The sequence below is a fragment of the Polypterus senegalus genome, chromosome 6, assembly GCF_016835505.1.
Source record: "Polypterus senegalus isolate Bchr_013 chromosome 6, ASM1683550v1, whole genome shotgun sequence".
Classification (NCBI taxonomy): Eukaryota; Metazoa; Chordata; class Cladistia; order Polypteriformes; family Polypteridae; genus Polypterus; species Polypterus senegalus.
This window is the reverse complement of record NC_053159.1, coordinates 8,253,716-8,276,293: the sequence shown is the minus strand read 5'-3', so window position 1 is coordinate 8,276,293 and position 22,578 is coordinate 8,253,716. Positions and strand designations below refer to the sequence as shown.

Sequence of the window (22,578 nt, the reverse complement as noted above, 5' to 3'; positions counted from 1 at the left end):
CGCCATGGTGCTGGATATCCCGACTTTAAAACCTCATACATGCTAAAAAGTCCCCCGTTGTTTCTGAAATGATATCACAGCAGGCCTGATCCTTAGGCACAGCTTTGGTGACAACAGACAGTTGATCAGATGTGACGGAGAAACTACGTCTACCAGCAAAGTCAATGGAGTCTCCTACATGAGGAATGGGTGTGAGGCCTTCAAAAGTACCACCACAAGCAGGCCAGGACCTTCTCTGACTCACCTTGAATCAGCCAGGCCCCAGCTACTCCCTGCTGGCTTCAACATGGAAAAGTGGCTGTAGAGTTCAAAGATGTCAAAAACGCCTCACAAGAGGGAGAAGCGTGAAGAAATCTTCAAAAACGAAGGATTTATTAAACAAAATAGAAAAAACAACAACAACAAGGGTTCAAAAAAGAGCAAAAAGAACTTGCTGAAAAGGCAATTGAAAGCAACAAAGTCAGAAAATCGCAATCTGAAGGCAGAATCCAACAAATAGGGAAACAAACAAACAAAAAAAAAATACGTAGCTAGAAAATCCAAATGAAAAATAATACTGACAAAGACTCCACTGAAATACAACAAACCACTCCTCACCTCCCTCTGTACTGGACATAAATACCCAGGGGGTGTGTGGGACGGGGGGAGCTCAAGAATGGTGATGTCAGGGTGGCCACCCAAAGAACACCACATTACACACAGAAATCCACCTTAATAAAAGGACAAGGGCCTGTATGTCTGAGTATCTGTGCCTCTGTCCTGTTGCTAGCATCGCACACATTACAACTGAACTTACAACTCCCACTCCAAACTCTACCTAACAGAAACATAGGTGTTAGATTTTTCATTCCAACAGAATCACAAATATCACTGCATTTACAAATCCCATTTCTAATGGCATATAACAGAGAGATATGAATTCAATTTGTTATTCTAACAGGTGGGGTATCCCTAATATCTGAAGCAGTGCATCCTATTACTAAAAATGTGACACATCATCTGTGGGAATGAGAAATGCAATGCATTTTATTACTACACGCATTACAAAATACTTTCCAACAGATGGCACATCACAAGCATTAATACTGAATTTATAAATCCCATACCAAATGGCATATAATCAGGGCTTGATTAACCATTAATCAACATAAGCATGTGCTTAGGGCATCAAGGAAAGGGGGGCACCACTAAACGTTTCCATTTCCAGATTTATCATGGACCATATGGTACAAAACTGCAAATGGTGCAGCTCAACCAGGTTCCACAAAAAGGGGCTCCCACATTAAATGGAAAGTTCCATACATACATACACATCTCTCTCTCTCTCTCTCTTTATATATATATATATATATATATATATATAAAATCCAGCGTCTGTGTGTCTGTCCGCTTTTCACGAGAGAAATCCTTAGCGGATTTAGATCAGGTTTTTTTCTATAATTTGCTTGAGGATTCCGGTTGATTTTGCGACTTCTCTCATCGTGTTAAGTATTACAGTTCACTTGCGGTACCGATTTAATTGCATGAGATTGAGGCAGCGGGCTTAGGGCCCTCCTCATTCACGTGCCAGCCTCGGGGCGTACCTTACATCCACCTTGAGAACTTCTTAACGGATTTAGATCGGGTTTTTTTCTAGAATTTGTTAGAACATTCCGGTTGATTTTGCGACTTCTCTCATTGCGCTAAGAATCACAGTTCGCTTGCAGGAGTGATGTATTCGTGCTAATCTGAGACAGAGGCTGCGGGCCAAGGGGAGGGCGACGTCAGGACGTGGGGAGCCGGGTGGGACCCTCCTCACTCACATGCCAGCCTCCGTCTGAGTCGGTCTACCTCTGCGTGTTGGAATGTACTTCGCCTCCGCTTAGCTAGCAATACCTTTCTGTTTATTGATTTTTAAAGTTTGTCCTGCTTAACTACTACGCGGGCGGAGCCGTGGGGGATGGCTAGTACAATAATAAAATAACAATAAAATAGCAATAATAGAGGTTGGGAGGCACTAAAATCTTTTAAGTGTTTAGGGCCTTTAAAGATCTTAATCGGCCCAGCATACAACAGTGACACATACGCAGTATTTCTTATTCCAACAGATGATGCGTCACAAACATCAACACTCCATATACAAATTCCACACCACATGGCATATTACAGAGACATATGCATTTTATTTGTCATTCCAACAGATGGCGCATCCCAAACATTAACAATGCTTTTACGAACGCCATACCAAATGGCCTTTAACAGAGACATGCATGGTGCACCACAAATGTTAACGCTGAGGTGTACGTTGATTACTTTGATGTTAGTCCGGTAGCACAGCACTTAATTTTAAACACTTCAGTTATGTCACATCTTACTCTCCGTTTGCTTGAACTGAAAAGGTTCAACTCCTTTATTTTCTCCTCATTGCTCAGCCTGGCTGCCTTTCTCTAGACTTTCTCTGGCACTGCTACGTCCTTCTGATTGACCGCAGACCAAAACAGCGCAGTCTCGCTGCATTTAGTGGAGTATTTCACTGTTTTATTTTAAACAGGACAGCTCACTAAGCAATGCGATCAACTCAGAGTAAGAATGAGGCACAGATTGTGCATTTGATGAAAATTAAAAATCTGCACCCTCAGGGATCCCACTAGAACTGAACTTGGGAACAACTGGCCTAAGGCTATAATGCTGGAATGACAGGCAATGTGAGCAGCCATTTGTAATTCTGCAGCTTTGGCGTAGACATTTTCTCTAGTAAATCGACGGCTCAGTCTCATGTGTTCACTCCGGCACCCTCTTCACTAATATTACACTTTGGTTCTTGAGACCTGAAAACATTAAGTGTGGGGGGAAAAAAAATCAATAATTAAGGAAATCAGGATGGGGGCGATTACAATACCACCCAGTAAATGAACACTCCAGTACATTAATGTCCTTTACATAATCCTCTAGGAAGCACAAGGACGGAATACCAAAGGCAGTGAATATAAATTGTAATCATCTCCGTCTCCTGGCCATGAGAGACACGACGAACAAACAAAAGACAGGCGGAATGGCGGAGACGGGGAATTTGAAATCTCCCAGTTCAGCAGCCACGTTTCAGGAGTTAGGAGAGGTTGGGGAAAGGGATGTGTCGGGTGTTAACTGCTTACTTTCCTTCTCTCTGAAGTTAACGCACACCAGTCAGCCACACCAGTAAAACCAGTGACAGGTGAAGTGAAGAACACTGATTAGCTTGTTACAATGGCACCTGTTAATGTGTGGGATGTATCAGGCAGCAAGTGAGCAGTTAGTTCTTGAAGGTGATGTGTTGAAAGCTGGAAATATTGCCAAGCGTGACAAGACGATCTGAGCGACAGTGACAAGGGCCACACTGTGATGGCTGGACCACTGGGTCAGAGCATCTTAAAATGGCAGGTCTTGTTTCTCAACCAGTATACAGTGATCAGTAACTACCAACAGCGACCCAAGGAAGGACAACCAGTGAACTGGCAACAGTATCATGGATGCCAAAAGGTTGTTGATATGTGTGAGGAGTGAAGGCTATCCTGTCTGGTCTGAAAAGTTACTGAACAATGGCTGAAGAACCTAATCCTAGCCATGAGAGAAAGGTGTCAGAACACACAATGCATCACAGACTGGTCAGAGTGCCCGTGCTGACCCCTGTCCACCGCCAAAAGCACCTACCATGGGCATGTGAGTGTCAGAACTGCACCTTGGAGCAATGGAAGAAGGAGGCCTGTTCTGATGAATACCATCTGGGGGCGTGGGCGTCGTTCACCTGGGGAAGACATGGCAGCAGGGTACACTATGGGAAGATGGCAGTGTGATGCTCTGGGAAACCTTGGGTCCTGGCATTCCTATGGATGTTACTTTGACATGTACCACCCACCTAACGTTTGCTGCAGACCTTCATGGCAGTGGTATTCCCTGATGGCAGTGGCCTCTTTCAGCAGGATAATGCCACACTTGTTCAGGAATGGTTTGAGGAACATGACACAGAGTTCAAGGTGTTGACCTCGCCTCCCAATTCCTCAAATCTCAATCCAGTTGATCATCTATGGGATGTACTTGAAAAACAAGTCCGATCCATGCAGGCCCCACCTCGCAACTTAAAGGACCCTTAAGGATCTGCTGCTAATGTCTTAGTGCTAGGACACCTTCAGAGGTCTTGAGTCCATGCCTCGACGGGTCAGGGATGCTTTGGTGGCATGAGGGGGACCTCCACAGTATTAGGCAGATGGTTTAATGTTGCAGCTGCTGGGTGTATATACATTATATAAGAAAATAAAATGGACAACAGAGAACTTTTCCACTTTGCCTCCGCCATGCTGCCTCAATTAAACCTGCAAGGCCTAAAGAACCCACTTACTTTTTATAATCATCTCCTTTCATGGCATCACAACATGAACTGACACAACACCTCGTCTGGAAATCACCAATCTGCAACTGTCCTTAAAAGCTGTGGCGCCTGACAGGTTCTTGTTTGAAAGCAACCCGGCATTTTGTGATAATGAGACTCTCCACACCACAGAAGAGCAGCTCATCTGTGTCCACATCTTAGTGGCAGTTTAGTAAAGACAGGTTTGCTGAAGTCCAACTCGAGACTAACGGCTGCAGCATCACATGGATTTAGTGAATACCACATCAACGTACAAAGTAAGGCGTGTAAAAAAAAAATGGCGGTAATTATTTACCCAAAATAAAATAAGTCCTGCATAGTTAGATTGTTACACTTACATGGGGCATCCTTGTCTGTTTCTCAAAACTGCCAGGCTAACCTCTTGGTTCGGATTAATCACGTTGAGTAACGTCACAAATATGACAGTGGAAGCGTATTAAAGGGTCCTCAACAAGAATGAGAATGAAACTAGTAGGTATCAGCTTTGAAAAGCCCTCTAACCTATGTTGGCCGTGGTCCTGCATTGTGTTTTCCAAACATAAAGGGTTATGATGCTGCCCGACAGCAAAGATGGTCAATGAGATAGTGCTCACCTGGCAAATACCAGCTAAAGTGCAGCGATTTGAGCACAAATGGCAGATCCTGGCCAATACAGTATAGAGCCTCCCATTTGGACGTGGCAGACACTGGCTAAAATGCAACCATCCTGGCACACCTATCAGCCACTGTTTAAAATGGAGGCTTCTGGGGACATCTGGCAGTCACTAGCTAAAATGAAGTAAACTGGGCACACCTCACAGACACACGGGCTAAAAAGAGCCATTTGGACTCAGCTGGGAGAAAATGGCTAAAATACAGACATCTGGGCACAAGTGACGGATACTGGCCAGTTTAGAGCCATCCAGTTGCACCTGGCAGACACCTGCTAAAAATGCAGCCATCCTGGGGCTCCTTCGATTCTGAAAAGCAAGACTCCCGACCTGAGGCGAATCAAACTGCCAAAGTGACACCAGGCTCCACTTCAACTTCACTGAAGACGCCAGCAGGGGGCCTGCGTATGCTGATTATGAACCCCTGACCCGTGCAGAAGTCCCAGCTCTGAATTCACAGTTACAGGTTGGCACTGCAGCAGGAATTACGTGTTAAACTGAAACTTAACATAATAAACAGCATCCCTCCCTCTGTTAGCGCATATCAAATGGCTAAGAAAGCACAGCGAGGTGACATGATGAAAAGCAAACTGATCTGAGCGCCAATGAGGACATTTCAGAAAACTGTGCTCATGTCCCATAGAATATATATAAAATGTATGAAAATATGGGAATTATTAGTTTGTCAACATGGTAGGCAGAGACAAGTTTACTGTTTAAAAGTGTACTGTTTACAAAAGCCGCCTTTACTAAAAGTCAATAATTTCCAATGGATTTGCAGATTAGCGCCTTTTGCCATAATCAGCATCAGCGAGTATAATGAGATTTTTGTCTGCTTTTTGCTACGCGGTTCATATAATAAATATGATCTGAGATTTTTCCAGAATGGAAGGCATATGTTTCGAGGTCAGGTAGCCCTACTCACCTTTAACGCTGTAGAATGGCAACGTTCTGCATATTGATCAGCAAATGCAAGTTAGAATTCCTCTGTACTTGGCACACGGGACAGTAATGACCTTATAAACCCCATAAATATGAAGCTTTTTAGGTTACAAATTACAGCAAGAAGCATCTCAATCAATCCATTGCTGCCAACTGCTTATTCGGAGCAGAGTCGTGTGGCAGCTGGAAGTATCAGGGTCAAAGCAGGGACAACCTCAAGACTGGGCTCCAGGCCATCAAAGGGCACACACCTACATGTGCCAATCAGGGGTCAATTCAGTAATGCCAATCTGCCTAACCTGTAAGCCTTTGGACTGTCGGAGGACACTGGACGCTGGCTAAATTGCAGTCACCTGGGCACAAATGGCTGAGCTGAGCGGACCAATCAGGATACACCTGGCAGACACTGCCTAAAATGGAGCCACCCTGAAGGAACCCCATGTGCACATGAGGAGAACATGCCAACTCCACACAGCGGGCACTTGGGTTGTAAACCCTGGTCTCCTTATCGAGAGGCCATGCTACCCAGCAAATTAATCAATCATTGTATTTCACAACCACTTTTCACTATGCACAGTTTATAAACACGACTTTTAGCAACATGCACAATATTATTGTGTATTATTTGTGTGATATAAGGCACTATACAGTATAAAGTACATGTTCATACATTGAATAATTAAAAGGCGCTGCCCTATACGTGCAGGCCACCCAATTACTTCACAAGAACATCTGAACAGTTTTTGACAAAAGCAGGCCATTCAGCCCAACAGGCTCGTCCATCCAATTCACCAAGATGGTCCAAAATAACGGTACAAGTCGAGATCTGAAGGTCCCTAAAGTCCTCCACTCCACCACACTACTTGGTCACTTACTTCATGTGTTTATTTTTTTTGGCATGAAGAAGTAACTATCTCACGTTTGTGTGAGGTTTGCTAACACTGTCCTCATGCTCAGGCTCCATTCTTTAAACTCTTGGCTCTCCGTGCTACTGAGTCCGTATAGTCTCATCCTCCTCGGGACTCTACAAGGCTGCGACATTGAGGGCAAGTCACACAGAATGTGAAAAGCATCTACTTAGACAGCCATGTCTGTTTGCCTGTCTGCATGAAGTGACTTGTCCACCAGTGGACCAATTTCACTGAAATGTAGCACTCGTATTTTTAGTAAGGGGAATTGTGAAAGAAAGGTGAAAAAGAGTGTGCAGGCAGGGTGGAATGGGTGGAGAAGAGAGTGATTTGTGACAGACGGGTATCAGCAAGAGTGAAAGGGAAGGTCTACAGGACGGTAGTGAGACTAGCTACGTTATATGGACTGGAGACCATGGCACAGGAGACAGAGCTAGAGATGGCAGAGTTAAAGAAGCTAAGATTTGCATTGGGAGTGATGAGGATGGACAGGATTAGAAATGAGGTCATTAGAGGGTCAGCTCAAGTTGGATGGTTGGGAGACAAAGTCAGAGAGGCGAGATTGTGTTGGTTTGGACATGTGCAGAGAAGAGATGCTGGGTATATTGGGAGAAGGGTGCTAAGGATAGAGCTGCCAGGTAAGAGGAAAAGAGGAAGGCCTAAGAGGAGGGTTACGGATGTAGTGAGAGAGGACATGCAGGTGATGGGTGTGACAGAACAAGATGCAGAAGACAGAGAGATATGGAAGAAGATGGGAAAATCCAAAAGAAGAAGAAGATTCTTAGAGGTAACCATCAGGACAGTTCAGTTTTCATTGAGATATTTCAGATAGAGCAAGCTGTACAAAAGTTTCAAAATTCCAAAATCTCACGTCAAGATCAGTCTCTATATTTTGTTATTTCACCTAATATCTGTTGTGATAGACGGCCAGGAACCCTGCCCCGCCGAGACGCCTGGAGGAAGGAGGAACCAGGAAAGCGACACTTCTTTTCCCTGGGCACCCAAACGGTCCTTGATCCCTGGGAGACAGCGCTTCCGGGACACCAGGAAGTGCTGACAGATTAGGGATGGTTTATGCCCGGAGTGCTTCCGGGTGCAAGGGCAGCACTTCCACCACACTGGGGAGTGCTGCCGGAAGTTCACCATCAGGCACCTGGAGCACATCTGGGACAAGATAAAAGGGGCCACCTCACTCCATTCGGGGAGCCGGAGTCGGGTGGAAGAAGGACAGAGCATGCGAGACAGGAGTGGAGACGGCCGAAGGAACCAAGGACTGGACATTGTAAACAATTTGCAAATATTTGTGTAAAAAAACGTGTGTGTTGTGAATACTGCGTTGTCGTGTCTGTCTGTGGCTGGGCTACCTCTTACATTGGCATCCCAGATGGGACTCTCTGCCTGGTGCAAGGCAGAGACCCGTCAGTAAATAATTCGAAAGAGCAGCCAGCACAGCAGCGCAAGATGCACGCGGTTTCGGCATGGCACGAAGAATACGCACTCCCGCGAAACTGGCTATCTACCAAAATCTGCTCAGCATCAAGTGCAGGATACAGAATGTAAGACCAACAAAGATGGAGAAATGCATGTGGCCAAAGGTCTGTATATTTTACTAGTGTATCATAGAGTGTCTTTCACATCTATCTAGTATACAGTGCCTTTCATATCTATCTGTCTATCCATATCACACACTCATGCAGATTTGACAGAATGGCCACTCAAAATTAGAATGAGGTGACTGTGGACCGAGTGTTCCCCACAGTGTACTTGTGTCCTGTCCAGGGATGGTTCCTGCCTTGAACCTCAGCCTGTTATAATTATTATTTCTCATTATTACACAACTTATTTCACTGTGAGCTGTCTGTGCATTTCAGATCTATTTGACCTCCTCTCTGTGTCCATGTCCTGCAAGGTGTCTTTAATATCCAACTATTTGTTAAGCTATCTGGTATATAGTGCCTATCTGTCTATTGTCACGTATGCATGCCAGGAGTCCCCTGGCAAGCTTAATTGTGGTAAACTTTACCGCCCAGGGACACAAAGGGGTGCTGTCGCAAACGGTATCCTTTCCTTTTTTCACAGCCTGGAGAAGATGCCCAGTAAGTTCCCACATCTCCAGAAAGCTCCACCCCTTTTGGCCATTTTGCCATAAAAAGTGGTAATCCAGAAAGGTGGGCATGTCGGGACCAATCAGGAGTCAGAGCTGGAAGGTGGAGGACAACATTTATGTAGCAGAATAGAAGTAGAACGGAAGAGGAGAAAGAGGAAGGGATTCAATTCACTTTGTTGTACCGTGCTGTGCAGAACACTCATAGAGGAGCCTGAAAAAGCACTTTAAAAAAATAAAATCACTTTATTTGAACCTGAGTCTGCAGATTTGTCAGTCTGTGTGGGGTTTGGGGCTTAGTTACCTCACCTAGTGGATGTATTATCTATCTATCTATCAATCTATTATATAGTGCCTTTCATATATATCTGTAATATAGTGCCTTTCATATCTATCTATCTATCCAATAGTGCCTTTCATTAATCTATCTACTATATAGTGCCTTTAATATATATTTGTAATATAGTGCCTTTCATATCTATCTATCTATCTATCCAATAGTGCCTTTCATTAATCTATCTATTATACAGTGCCTTTTACATATACCTGTAATATAGTGCCTTTCATATTCTATCTACCATATAGTGCCTTACTCCCCATGTACTGTATCTATACTTTAATCTGGAGGAGTAGTTTTAACACCAGATGCGTTTTTCTTTGTTCCAAATGCTGTTTAATTTCAACGAATGGCAGCAGATGTTCAGGTCGTCAAAGTATTTTTTTTTTGCATAAGCAAATTCAGCCCTCGTACAACAAAAATATGCAATCTGTTCAATTTGCAAACTTCCAAAATGAACAATTTTGTTACTGAAAATGTCTAAAAACCAATTGCCTTGCACCCTGTCCTCAGGTGTTTAATGGTCCATCTCCTCGTTGCTGTTCTGTGACTAATTCCTTGTCAGGTAAATATAAAGATCGCTTTCCCATTTCACTCCTGTCAGTTGAACACTCCAATGCGACTCCATTCATTGCGGTCGGATCCCACTTCCTTGAGGGCTCCGACGTGAGCCTGCCTTGTAATTCCAGATGCAAGTGACAGCTCAAACACAAAACACACGGAGCAATTTGTAGACATGTCTGCAGAAAGTGAGCAGCCAGGAAAAAATAAATAAATAAATAAATAAATAAGAAGCCGTGTTCTCATTTACTCAGTGCTCACTCTGTTATTATGTAAATGGCAGAGGGGCGCTGGCACTCGTACCAGTAGACTTGGGTCTATCGCCAGGTCACAAGGCCTGTGTAGCAAATGCCGATGTGTTTCTCACCTGATTATTGCCGTCACCAGACTCCCATATAAGTGACAGTCCCCTTGTACTGAGTGCACATGACAAAACAACTGAACGTGGACTTATTCTCCTGCTACTCAACTGCATAGCTGGAGTCACTCAGGACATTTCACATGGAATGTAAACGTAATTGGGGTCAGGGCCTTGATATGCTCTATGCACAGGCCTATTGCCAGGGCATCTGTAGTCGTACCCGAGCAGACTGAGACACATTCAAGAAGTATGTTGTAAAAACAGAAAAATCTGCAGAGCAGAACACGAGTCAAAAGGCCTGAAGACGGTGAGGAGCCCACCTCTTGTGGTAGCTATCAAGCTGGTTCTGCCTTTCCAAACCTATAATATGTCTCCTGGGATAAGCTAATCATCAAAAACGACGAGATGTTCACCTTATGTTGCCCTCTAGACAGATGAGTGCACTCAACTTCCAAGTATTTGTGCGATTTTATCAGTAACCTCATTTTTCACTGTCGCGTTAACAACCTTGCACATTCGCGGGCTTTGCAGCAATGCATGCAAGTTTGGACAGCCATTATTAAACTACCAGATGCCTCACCACCCTTGTCCACTCTACCATTCTACACTAGAAAGGTTGCCCGTATTTTTATTGCATGTCTTCATTGTTTTGTCATAATTATGCCTGCAAAGCGAAGTGCAATACTTTGGACTCTAAGCCCAAATGTACAAAGTCAGGCCCAGCAAAGATAGCCCAATGAGAGTGGAGGACTCACTGTACTTCTCTAAACTCGTGGACCCCGTGATCATCAGAGGTGACTGTGCAGACCTATAAATACCTGGGAGTGCCGCTGGATGATAAACTGGACTGGACTGTCAATACTGATGCTCTGTGCAAGAGAGGACAGAGCCGACTATACTTCATTAGAAGACTGGTGTCCTTCAACATCTACAATAAGATGTTGCAGGTGTTCTATCAGACGGTTGTGGCGAGTGCTCTCTTATACGTGGTGGTGTGCTGAGGAGGCAGCATAAAGAAGTTGGGACGCCTCATGCCTGGACAAACTAGTGAGGAAGGCAGGCTCTATTGTAGGCACGGAGCTGGACAGTTTGATATCCGTGGCAGAGCGACGGGCGCTGAGCAGACTCCTGTCAATCATGAAGAATCCACTGCATCCACTGAACAGGATCATCTCCAGACAGAGGAGTAGCTTCAGAGACAGACTGCTGTCACCGTCCTGCTCCACTGACAGACTGAGGAGACCCCACACTATACGACTCTTCAATTCTACCCAAGGGGGTAAACGTTAACATCATACAAAGTTATTGTCTGTTATACCTGCATTGTTATCACTCTTTAATTTAATATTGTTTGTATCAGTATGCTGCTGCTGGATTATGTGAATTTTTCCTTGGGATTAATAAATGAGTTTTATTATTTATCTATCTATCTATCTATCTATCTATCTATCTATCTATCTATCTATCTATCTATCTCTAGTGCCTTTCATATCTATCTATCTATCTAATTTTTGTTTTGTGATGTAGTAATAAGTTTTTACATGTAGAGTTTTTAACAACGAGAAAAAGGTCAATTAAATTAATATTATTATTAGGTTGATTTAATTCTAGTACCACTACAACATTGTTACAATAAGAATAATGGAAGATAAAAATATAGTTAACAAAAACAAACATTACACAAGAAACAAATAATACTACGTATTTTTCACGGTAAAACTATCAATTAAATTAATATTATTATTAGGTTGGTTGCAATAAGAATTTTATAGTTAACAAAACAAACATTACACAAGAAAGCACACCAGAAATATTCCGCACGTCAACTGGATGACAACACACATACAAGACCACCGCAAGATTGTTACAGTCTGCTTTATACATAAGACACTAATATTCTTTCTTCCTTGGTCATAGTTTTACGGGTTTATTTAAAGAGGTATAAACTTAACAGAAAAATTTGTCAAGAAAGTATGAAAAAGAATAAAATAAAAAAAGTATGAAAATCAAATCCTCAAAAAAAAATTAATTTGCTTTAACATACCTTGGAATAACCTAACCAAATTATTTAAAAAAGATAAATAAATGGCAAATTATAAACACTTTGTGGAAACTCGAAAAATATCAAAACAAAACTGGTACTCGGCAGAAAAATGAAAGTATTTTTAATTTACTTTAAAGAAATTTATTTTAAAAAGAAATGGAGTGAATGAGTCTAAAAAACTGTAAGAAATTTCACACTTGGACCACGATATTTTTCACAAAGTTTCTTAGCGAGCACCTATGGGCCAAGGGTAACCTACAATCCAAATTTCAAGTCCCAAGTCCTAATGGTTTGAGAGATTTCATGATGAGTGAGTCAGTGGTATTTCCCTTTAATATACTGTATAGAGATTATGATAGTCTGTCCAAATACTTTTAAGCCACTTTTGTTAAACCCACTGAATTAAAACTGGAAGTCTACACTTCAATCACATCTGCATTGGTTGGTTTCAAATCCCTTGTGGTGTTGTACAGATCCAAATTAAAAATTGTGTCACTGTCCAGATCCTTAAAGACTTTAGATGCCACACCTGTGCCACATCTCCCTTAAATATCGTAGAAGTGAGAGTGCGGTGGGGAAAAAAAAAAAAGTGGACGGAGGTTACGAGAGAAGAAGGCGACAGGAAGCAGAAAGTCGGTGTGTGAGCGAGCGAGTGAAGTCAGGCTCGCTGTCGAGAGCAGAAAGCAGCTGGGAAGTGAGCCCTAGCGGGTGTTTGGCCAGCACCCTGGGGCAGACGGTAGTGGTTACTCCTGCTGAGCATTAGTGAGGAGCAGGAGTGACCAGGAGGAGGATGGCTCATCGCATAAGGTAGCAAGAGTCAGGAGGTTTGGGAGGTGGATGCCCCAGCGTGAGTGCCTGGGTCGCTGGGGAACCCGTCTCGATCTGGCAGAGCCAGGGACCGATGGGAGAAGTCAGAGGCAGGTAGGACAACTCCTCTGGTGCAGGGTCCGGACAGACGGGAGAAGCAGGTGAGCCACCAGAAGAAGGCGGCACCGGATTTTGTTTTAAAGGACTGCTTCCAGCCATTTTTTTCAACCTCGTTTTAATTGAATTTATTTATGGGATTTTTACCTCCACATTTCTCTTGATTTTAATGGATTATTTATACAGTATAATGACGTTTGGAGCACTGCACTATTTATTTTGAACACTTGTTTTTGGTTCTGTTGTTTTTAATAAAAGCACTAGCACCTTTTTGCACCATCGCCTTGTTTAGTTGTGTCCTCACTGTCCAGCTCATCCGGTTACATTACCGACGGTGTCGGGTTCAAGAGGCTCCCTTAACGTTACTGGGAGCACTGGAGCGAATGTCAGTCAATCACAGGGTTCACTCACATACACAGGGCAAGTTTAAGAGTTGCCAACTAACCCCACATGCAGGTCTTTCGGGTTGGAGGTCAGAATAACCAGAAAAAGCCCACAAAGAAACAGGGGGAACATCTAAGTTCCAAAAAGGCATCATTTGAACCCCAGAGTCTGGAATGAGAGGCAGTGGCACTAACGGCTATGTCACAGTGCCATCTAAGTAGCTTAGACAGATTCTCAAACACAGTTGACACAATTCAGGGGTGCGGTGGTGCTGATGCCTATCCCAGCAGCACTGGGCACCGGGCAGTAACCAACCCTTGAGAAGATCATTGCCAATTCATTGCTCACTTAGGCTGAATGATTAATCGTAATTTGCCGTGTGTGTGAGTACCTGGGGTCCTGTCCAGTTTGGCTCCTGCCGTGAGTCTGATGGTGCCCCATAACCCTGACAACAGCAACTGGTGGACAGCATTTTAAAAATTTAAAACAATTAAGACAACTAGGCCGTTGAACACAAAGACTTGAGAGAAAAAAAAAAAAAAAACTTGAGGCATTGCTGATTAAGAGCAGAAGGCTGCCAGAGAAGGCGGCCACTCAGAAGGGCGAGGGGGGCGAAGTGCTAAATGAACAGAAAGCGCTGATACAGAGCTGCAGATCAATCACCGTTATGAGTGCCTGAACAGCTCGACCGCGTCTTTGATTAGAAATCATGTATTTTGCTTATAACTTTGCATGTCTATGAGATTCCCATATTGATTTCGGTTATTTTCCATTACGGCCCCGTGATTTACCATCCGCCTTCTCAGCCTGGCACCCTCCCATGTGATCCGATCATTTATTAAAACATTTATGCATGAGAAACATGCTTCATCAGGTGACAAAAGACATCTTTTTAATTTTGGCATTTTTCTTACATGGCACACTACAGGAAAACATGCGTTTAATACCCGATATGTGGCAGGGCTCTCAATTAGACACTGCAGGTCCACATAAAGGGGGCACATTAGCGCCAATTTGTTCCACGGGGTTACTGAGATCTGGCTGTGTTTGAAGCTGTGAATCTGGACGGGAATTGCCACACAAATGAAAAAAAAAAAAATCAATAAATTGTACTGAACAGGGCCACTTGGGTACTGCTAAATGTCACCGGACGTCACAACGTCACCGAGACACCATGGACATTATCAAGAGGAAGACTGCAATTCAAATAAATGTGTTTGATACAGTGTCTTCGACAGGAGGATGTACTGTGTTTTTTACAGCAGCTTGCGATGACGACTCCATATAACAAAGTTTGACTGAGCGAGTGAGCGATCTATTGAAATAAAATTGTTTGTTTGTCTGTTAGTTTGTTCACCAATCAAGCAAAAAACACAAAGTTTAACAAGTGAGTTGCCATTGCTCCAAACTTAAAACATACTGGGTTATAAATGGAGGGAGAAACCGAAAAACCAGTGCCAAAGCCGGGACTACAATTCCCATCAGGCAGCAAACGTGTGCTGGGGCTAAAGGGAGGACCCCACTAATTGTACACACAAAGCTTTAATATGGCCAAAGGGGGTCTTCTAAGACAGCAGGTACAGCATTTTGTTCTCAACTTTAGCTTTTAGCTTTTGTCGAAGGGGAGGTCTTTTTGTCTCACTGTAGGCTTGAGTTTAGCTGTGTTGAATTTCCAAAAGACTGTGTACCCCTGTTTATTTAGAACCGGGCAACATCAGGACTTCAGCTAGTGTATCTATAAATGTCTGTAATCTGATTTGGAATTTGCATCTGCTCTGTCACCCTACCCAACATTCAGCTGTCAAGGCATGTTTATACAGCAGCCGGACAAGCCACATTCCCAGTTATTACATCTATCTACAGTATATATAATTTTCAGTGTTACTTACTTAATTACTTACTATGTGTGCTGCAAACCTCACCAGGGAAAGCAGTGAAGAAGATGAGATGAGGCTCACTAATCATCATTCTGATTTGTACTTTGCCTCTGTTCTGACACCCTACTGTAAATAGCATGTAGAGGCAGAGGGAGACCTCAGAGTCAGCACAGATGGCAGGGGTGCAAGCGGTCCCGTCTGTCGGAGGGGGTGCCGGTCGGAGGGGGGAGCGCTGCCTGTGCGCAGCACAGGACGACGCTAGGTGGTGGTGTCCTGGCAGCATCTCTGCCCCTGTTTCTGTTTGTGTTACAGGACCGGACCCTGGACACGCAGTAGGACCCGCTTCGTTGGGGACTTGCCCTCCCGGGACGGGCCGTTACGCCCGACGGGTCTTCGCTTGCGATGGGGCACTGTCACAGGTGGCTGGGGGTAGTACCTGGTCGGGAAGCCCAGAAGGAGGGCTTATGCCTCCCCCAGACCACGTGGGGGTGAACGCCCTGGTGGCTATGGGGACCACGTGTACAGAGCTCACCATCAGTGGGCGCCCCAATGCCTATGGAGCCCTGGACCTCAGCACTTCCGCCACACCAGGATCGGGGACACCCGAGTGCTTCTGGGTGCACAGCCGGCACTTCCGCCACACTGGGGAGTGCGGGCGGAAGATTGTCGGGAGGCACCTGGAACACATCTGGGTGATTATAAAAGGGGCCGCCTCCCTCCATTCGATGGCTGGAGTCGGGAGGGCGAGACAAGGTCTTGGAGGAGAGGAAAGGAGGCAGCCTGAAGAGAAAGAGGTATTGAGTTGTAAGGCCTGGACATTTGGGGACTTTGGGGTGGTGTGTGGCACTTGTAGATAAATCCGGGCCGCTTACCACACTATCTATCTATCTATCTATCTATAGCACCTTTCACATCTATCTATCAATCATAAAGTGCCTTTCCTATTTTTTTTACCCTATTTGCTTTCACAGATATTATGGTATTTCTCATGTATCCCCTTTCACATCTGTTTATCTACAGGTACGTATTTATCATTGCAGTAACTTTCAAATCTGTCTCTCTACCGGATATAGTACATATGCCCTGTAAAGTGCCTTTTATATATCTTTGTTCTACTGTATATAGTTCAATCTATCTATCTATCTATCTATCATATTCTCATTGCTCTGATTAGTAATTTTCATCTGTTTAGTCACCCTACCCTAAACTATAATGTGCCAGTAGGATAAACCAGAAATACTTTGAATTTATTTATGTATGTACTGTATATACTGTATACTGTAATTAGCGTCTGCTTATTCACCCTGCCTTACACTTGATTCGCCTCTTTAGGACAAGGCACAGATATGCCGGGTGCTTATAGTATCTCTTGGCTTATTTCTTTCTTGACGTATTTATATTTGTTGTTGCTCTGATTGGGTCTTCTCTTCTCGTACCCCACAGCACCATGTTTCATGATGTTTCAGCACCAGTGTGACAATGCCCAAACGCTTTTCATTGTAATGTCCAGGAACAATAAACTGAATTGAACTGAACCTCATAAAGAGCAGTTACCTGATGAAGTTATGAGATGCCAGGTCAAATTCTGGGCAAAGATGGCAAGAAGGACACAAGAGCACTAAGAGAAGAAGAAGATGAAGAAGAAGAAGAGACCTCATGGTGTGAGATACTGGAGATTCTAAACATATGGCCAAGAGACTTCAGAGAAATCCTTAAAATTATGAAGGATTATAAAGTAACATGAATGCTAACATTACAAGAATCACATCTCTGATTTAATATTATTGCAATAAAAATTTTGAGAGAAAAAAAAAAAGAATAGTCATTATCATTTGACAGTTGGCTAAATATGCAGACAAATCTGCCCATGAAGAATTAATACGGCAAAGGAGAATGTTATTACATTTTTGAGGCGTGTGTAGATTTATAGTTTAATAATTCTAACCGCTGTATAAACTGCAGGAAACGGTTCTTTTTTCTTTTTTTTTGTGGGTTAACCTTGATGAGTAAGCAAGTTGTGAACAAATTACACACACGCGTGCAGGTAATGAGATTGGAAGAGTGTGCCTTATAATTAGAAAGAGCCATTACAGCAGCGTAACCTTTCCTTGGGTTATGTCACCCCTCAAAGCCCTGGGGGGCATTTCAATTGAAAATGTGAGCTAACTCAATCCAAATGGCTGAAGACCCAGCGGGTAGCGCTAGGCGGCCCACTTTCTCAGGGTTAATAAAATGCAGCTCAAGAAGGAGGGGAGCTCTGTGACTGGACTCTAAGGCGCCACCTGTTGAAAAGGCTGGTGTGGTGTCCTGTTACTGGTGGCACATTCATGAATTGTAGAATGCTCGAGGGGGGGGCCTGGGTAGTGTTTTGGCCTTTGTACCCTAAACAGTTTATTTCCTTCAACATACCGCCAAATGAAATTTTTATTTTCCTGTCCTCCCGGGCCATCTGCTCATATTTTGTAATTCAGCTGGACATTATGATTCTCTCCTGATATAAACAGCACTTCTTTAGGTTTTATTTTCTTTGGGTAACTCTTCTTACCTGTTATTATTGTAAAGCACTTTAAGCTACTTTCACGTATGAAATGTAATAAATAAATGAATAGGTTGTTGTGGTCACATGTGTACATCTTTATAGGGTCAGTCTACTTTAGAGGCTTCCTTAACCATTTTTCCTGTTGAAAGTCACAGAAGCAGCAGGTCAGCTCAGACTTCACCATCCCCGGCTACAGATTCAGGTGCTTCCTGGGAAGTTTCCAGGGGTTTCCAAGCCAGCCAAGACATATAAGCCCTCAAGTAAGTCCTGGGTCTGCCAAAGTAGCTCTGCCCCAATGGGATGTGCTTTAGGGGGACTCGTTGCATGGGAGAATCCTTATGAACTGGCCCATCTTGATATGGAGGACCACCGACTCTACAGAGTGTCAGACCAGACCGCCTGTGAAGAAAGCTCACTTTTGTTGTTTGTACTCAAGTTCTCATTCTTGTGGTCGTTACCCACAATACCCACAGGTGAGGACAGGGACGTAGATCAGCCGTTAAACAGAGAGGTTGGTCTTTAGACTCAGCTCCTACTTCACCATTACAAACCGGTACAGTGTCCACAGAACGCCGTCGCTGCTGCTCCAATCTGCTTCTCCATCTCACATTCCCATTTTTGCATCTCCTGTGAACAAAATCCTCAGATACTTGAACTCCTCCACTAAGGGCAGTCTATTCTGAAAGAGAACCATGACTTCAGACTTGGAGGTGCTCATCCACATCACAGACACTTCACACTTGGAAGGTCACAGCCAGATGAGATGAAGAGGACAACGTCATCTGCGTAAGGCAGTTATGCTACCCTTAGCGTCTCCCACTGGACACTCTCACATCCTCGGCTGCACACCTTGACATCCTGTCCATGAAAACCACAACCAGGAGCGATGACAGACCGTAGCCTTGATGAAGCCCGACACCCACAATCAACAAATCCAGCTTAACAATAAATATTCAGCAGCAGCTAGCACTTGCACTCATACGGGCAATGAAGGCACACAAGGGGGACCCTGTAACTCCACACTCCTACAGAACCTTCAACAACACATCCCAAAGGACACACAGGTCATATGCTTTTAACATGTGGACTGGGTTATCATATTGCAACTCACCCTTTGGCAACCGCGCCAGGGTGATGAGTTGTTCTGCTGTCCCACTGCCACCCTGGACCGTCGCACCTTGACATGGTGGTGGGGCTTTTTGCACCTTAGGGATACTCTGGGCTAGATGGTCTGGAGCTTTGAGTTTCTGGCAGGGTCTCCCTTGGTGGACAGGTGTGGGATGAAAGGTCAGGCAAAGAACAGTTCACCACGACCCTCCTGACCAGGGGTGTCGAACTCTGATTCTGGAGGGGCACAGTGAAGGTCTTCATTCTGACATTCTTCTTCATTAGTGACCAGTTTTGGCTGCTAATTCACTTCTTTTACTTCAGTTTTATTAATTTGACTCAGGCCCCTTAGTTGTTTCCTTTTCCTTAAATTATAATAATGAAACACCACATGAGCAGCTCACCTGTGCCCATCACACAATATCTGAAAATAAAGAAAGGTGAAGGTCTTGGTAAGGTTGATCTCTCAGGTCACCAAAACGTTATGACGTTCTTGGAAAATGAATTTTGGAAATGTCTGTTGTTGCAGAATGAGAGCAGCAACAAGATTTGGAATTAAATAAGGGCTTTCATTACCAGCAAGAATCGGCTCCTCATTAAGAAACTGGTTGCAGTATGAAGCCCCAGTTTAGCTGCTCATCTTTCGGCTCGTTTCAAGTCTCATTTCTGTTTGGCTGCCATTTAATGAAGAAAGGAATCAATTCAGAGGACTGAATCCTTAAAAAAGAGCTATGAAAATGAAGGGGAAAAGAAGTTAATAAGGAGTGAAAACTGGTCACTGATTAAGAAAAGGGTGAGAATGAAAACCTGCAGCCACTGCGGCCCTCCAGGCCCGGAGTTTGACACCCCTGCTTGTGACAGTACTAATTAAAAAACAAGTGTATCCTGCAGCCGGGTATGGTCCGCTGCCTTTGACACTGTTGACCATGAGATATTGCTGTTGCAGCTTGAACATCTCGTTGGCCTTAAAGGGGCCGCTCTTAACTGGTTCAGGTAATATCTAACTGGTAGACACTTTTCAGTGACTTTAAATTCCTCTTTTTCGTCTACTGCTCCTCTTAAATGTGGTGTTCCTCAGGGATCCATTTTGGGTCCTATCTTATTCTCTATATATCTTCATCCTTAACATTTCTTTTCACTGCTATGCTGATGATACTTAGGTTTATATTCCCGTCTGCAACTCTGCAATAAATCAACTCCACAACTGTCTTTCTGAACTAAGATACTGAATGGCTAATCACTTTCTTGATCTGAATCAAATTAAAACGGAGGTGCTTATAGTGGGTCCATCAGCTAAAGCCCAAATTGGTCTTGGACTTCTCGACTCTTTCTCTGTCTTTTGCAAACCTCAAGTCCGCAATCTTTGACAGTAACCTCTCTTTTGAGAAACAAGTAAATTCTGAAGTCAAGAGTTTACCAGCTTCGTCTTTTAGGTAAGATCAAGCTTTTTTTTATCTGATCTTGAGAAAGCTATTCATGCTTTTATTTTTTCTGGCCTTGATTACTGCAACTTGCTGTATTCTGAGATTAACAAATCTCTGATACGCAGGTTACAGTTGGTCAAGAATGCTGCCGCTCGCTTTCTAGTTGGGGTAAGAAAGTCTGATTCTGTTTGTCCAATATTAGTTCCTTTACACTGGCTGCCTGTCAGTTTTCGAATTGATTTTAAAATCTTGCTGCTAGTTTTTAAATCTTTACATGGGCTTGCTCCTGCCTATTTATCTGAATTGTGTGCTTTACACCAACCATCCAGAGTGCTTAGATCTTCTGGTCAGTTGTCTCTTGTTGTCCCTCGTACCAAATGCAAAACTAACTTTTTAAAATTAAATTGCAACAAAACTGAACTCCTGCAAATTGGGACTAAAATGCAACTTAATAAAAGGAGCTCCTTCCCAGTCCATCTTGGCGGTGATCTCATCAGACCTGCCTCTACTGCAAAGAATCTTGGTGTCATTTTTGATTCCTCCCTCTCTTATTCCTCCCACATAAATCACATTAAGAAACTTTCTTACTTTCACCTCCGTCACATATCCCGTGTTCGCTCCTTCCTCTCCTTTTCTAATGCTGAGAAACTTGTCCCCGCTTTTATCACATCCCTCATCGATTATTGTAACTCACTGCTGGCAGGTGCCCCTTCTAATCTTATATCACAGCTACGTCTTATTCAAAACTCGGCTGCAAGAGTCCTCACTCGAACCAGCAGCAGCGAGCACATCACACCCATCCTGCTCCGTCTTCACTGGCTCCCCGTGTCTTACAGAATCGAATATAAACTCCTACTAATAACCTACTAAGCCTTAAACGACCTCGCGCCAAACTACATTGGTGACCTTCTCCATCACTATGTAACTCACTAAGGTCCTCTGATTCTGGCCATCTTGTTGTGCCCCACACTAATCTACACTCCATGGGTGACGGCAGGGCCTTCAGCTGTATGGCGAGTGCCCAGACTCTGGAATGACCTACCGAAATGAATCAGGTCAGCTGACTCCATGAATTCTTTTATAAAACAACTCAAAACTCATCTGTTCAGGAAGGCTTTTAGCTCTACTTGACTTCATACCCCTTCTCTCAGTTTACCTCCACGTCAAGATGCTCATGTAACCTGTGTGTGTGTGTGTTTGTGCGAGACCATCCATTATGTTGTCTGTTAGGCTTTATTTCTCTGAATTCACTGTCATAATCTTCTTTATTAATTTGGTTTATACTATGCTATATACTGTATACCCTGCCGTTCTTTCTTATATTCTGTAAGTGCTTTGAGCATTGGAAAGGCGCTATATAAATAAAATGTATTATTAAAGGGGACAGACAGGGCTTTGGCAGCTGCTGCTCCTCTTTACCTCGTCACATAAAGGAGTCGTCTACAATTCAAAACGAGATTAAAGACTCAATTCTATTCACTTGCGTTCCGTGACCTTCAGTAATACTGGTGGTTTCCTCATTGTGATTATGTAACATTACTTCTATTTATGTTCATTTATTTTATTTCTATTTATGTTATTTATGTTAATTGTATGGTTTTTTTTCTTCTTTTATTGTAAAGCACTTTGGCCACAGCATTCCTATGCTCTTTTAAATGTGCTATAGAAATAAACTGACATTGACATTCGCCAGAGAATCAGATAACCTGGCCAGGCTCACGTCAACATGACAATGTGGAGCCGCTTTGTGGATTGACCACACGCAAGAGAAAGGGTGGGGGTCCGGTGTGATGCCGGTTGGAGGAAAGGTCAAGACGGACTACAGACCCTGGAAATGGAGGCTGGCTGGGGAGCTTGGAACTTCTCTCCTCCATACTTGGAACATCTCAGAACACATTTGTCAACCCCTAGCGTTGTAACAAAAAGCAGGCAAAAATCCCATAATAACCTCTAGAGACAATCGCAGCACAAGGCTCTAAACAACTAAACTCATTAATATAATTGATTGATTTTTTCATAAACGCAGCCTTTGCCA

The 22,578-nt window shown here is 43.6% G+C and overlaps 1 protein-coding gene across 6 annotated transcripts in view; it reads right to left on the bottom strand.

Annotated features, from left to right (window-relative positions):
* Positions 1-22,578, bottom strand: part of LOC120530767 (receptor tyrosine-protein kinase erbB-4-like) — a 799,040-nt gene that overhangs the window by 202,794 nt on the left and 573,668 nt on the right. The window lies entirely within an intron of this gene.